At 39.2% G+C, this 2,407-nt stretch overlaps 1 pseudogene across 1 annotated transcript; it reads right to left on the bottom strand.

Moving 5' to 3' along the window:
* Positions 1–363: 363 nt before the first annotated feature.
* On the bottom strand, positions 364–2,198 carry LOC130504386 (uncharacterized; annotated as a pseudogene). Its single transcript, XR_008941241.1, has 6 exons — positions 1,763–2,198; positions 1,542–1,675; positions 1,384–1,462; positions 1,184–1,278; positions 821–988; positions 364–743 (listed from the first exon to the last, which is right to left on the bottom strand). The product of XR_008941241.1 is annotated as an uncharacterized LOC130504386 (transcript).
* Positions 2,199–2,407: the final 209 nt, after the last annotated feature.

The raw sequence follows: 2,407 nt of genomic DNA, 5'->3' as shown, positions 1-2,407 counted from the left end.
TGGCAGGGTGGTCAGGATCCCGGATGTGAGATGCATGCGGCGGCAGCATCCTTTCGATCTTAGGATTTCTTGTATTTGGGCCGTGGGTCATTGGGGCCTTTGGGCGTATTGTGTTTGTATGGATTTGTTGGACCGGGTTGCTTTGTGGACTACAACTTTTTGTATGTTGTTTGGCTTGGTCCATTTTCTTTAATATAATTAGATGGAACAAAAAAAGAAAAACTGTTTTCTTTTGGATGTATCTTTAAAAATCAATATAAATCATGATTGGTTTAAATGCGGTAGGTAGTTAAAGCTAAAATCACCTCAAACATCCTAATCGATCATCCCCTATATGTTGTAGAACTGATTCAATAGTTACAATAAAAGAATCAAACAAGCGACTTTTTAGCAAAAGCATGAATGACAAAACCATGCATGTCACAGTACTTTAAATCCTCATTCAGAAGAGAAGTTTTTTACTTTGGTTTCTTTCTCTAGTTCTAAAACTGAAGACATTATTACGCCATGAAATCAGCGAAATATTATGTAATTCATAGTCTTATTAAAGATATAAAGCAAAGCAAAGCAAAGCAAACTCCTTTACTCTTTGATCCCAGAAGGCTCTCCGACCGTGTTCTCCATTCGAGAATACCATTCACCTATGCGCGTGTTGTCAACCATATCCTTACCCGATCTAAGGTACCTTATAGGCCTCAAAACACCAAATACAGCGAGATCGGCTAAGTTTGGTCTTGACCCACCTGTAAATAAATGCTACAATTATGGACCAATCAAAGAAAGTGAGGACAATGAATTTGGATAGTGAAGTTGGATATACCGAGGAATGGACGCCCATTCAGGGCATCGACCCATGTCTCAGCAGCATCATAAAGAGCTGCACGTTCATCAGTTATGTTATATTTCTTCTTCAGTTTCTTCGATACAAAGTACATTGCCGTTGCTCCTGCATACTTTGCCACTAATCTTTCCGTGAAACCGAAATTTCCTATAATTATCCAGGGCAATATATTAGGTCTTAAACAAGATTTACACTCCTACCTACACAAGCTTTATGATTATATAAAAATAGGAATCCCAAGAACTCATCCGGTTATAAAATACTGACCAATATCTATAATCCAAAAGGATATAAATACAAAAAGAGCATACAAAGAAGAAGCAAACAAGACTGCAACAATACCATGGGTGGTGATGTAGTCAAAGGACTCCAGAGCCTCTGAAGTACTCCTGTATATGTTTGGTGACAAAATATGCACAAGGTGATTGTCAACCCACCTATCAAACGTAGATTCGTTATCAGCTGCAGGTTCTGTAGTGTCATACCCTAGAACAAGAAACCAGTATAGGTCACCCAAATAAGAAAGAAAAAGAGAATCATACTTGCGCCATTTCATCTCTTCATCATCTTCAGACTTTGAAATTTCAGGGTGCATCCTTTGGAATAAGCTATCGATTATCACTGCACCATAGACATAAAAAAGACTACTAAACAAAGCATGTGTAGTCCTGGAAAGAAGAATACAGGTTTAGGCACAAACCTGACGAATCAACTAATTGTTCACCATCAACAGTAAGGATGGGCACCTTCTTGTAATCAGACCATTTAATTTCTTTCTTAAACAAGGATTCACTTCAACAATCTTGTATGGAATCTTGTTGAAATCCAAGAAGGCTATAGAGAGAAGATATACACGATCATTTAATGAATCCGTAAAAAGACAAGAAACCAAATGAAACTGGATCGGATCTAAAACATTACCTTTGACCTTATTGCAGAAAGGGCAAGCCTCGTACTGATACAGAACCACCTCTTTAGGGTTGAATTTATGGGACATGTCCTTGGCGTGGACTTCTTGACCAAGGGAGCGATGCGGCGGCGGCGGAAAAGAAAACAATCCCAGCGACCCGCCGGCAAAAGTGGGCGTGGGTAGACCACCAAATCTCGGGGACGGAGGCTCGGAAGAAGGAATCGTGGTCATCATCGCTGTGGTATGACCGAGCCGTGGAAGGACAGCGACGGAGGATGAGATAGTGCGCGCAGCGAGTCCGGTAACTCTCCTCATAGCTGCTGGGGGAAAATGAGATGAGATCTTTGATTGTTCGCTTTGGTGGCGGTTTATTCAACCAATTGGGGTTTTTAGGGTTTTAGATGTATCCACGATCCAGCTTTTCAGATTTTTCGTTCCTTTTCTACTATGCTTTGCAAATATACATTTTAAAATAGAGAAATATCCTATATACCCTTAAAAAAAGATTTCACAATTAAGAATATCTCATCTCATAGTCTATATTTGAGAAGTGATTTGCCACATGTCTTCTCTACAATCGTTTTCAAAAAAAATTGTAACGTGGCTATTAAGATTGATGACATGTCATATGGTTAAATATGACATGGACAATTAAT

The sequence above is a fragment of the Raphanus sativus genome, unplaced genomic scaffold, assembly GCF_000801105.2.
Source record: "Raphanus sativus cultivar WK10039 unplaced genomic scaffold, ASM80110v3 Scaffold1536, whole genome shotgun sequence".
In the NCBI taxonomy this organism is placed as follows: Eukaryota; Viridiplantae; Streptophyta; class Magnoliopsida; order Brassicales; family Brassicaceae; genus Raphanus; species Raphanus sativus.
The sequence above is the reverse complement of the archived record's forward strand: the minus strand, read 5'-3'. Positions and strand labels throughout refer to the sequence as shown.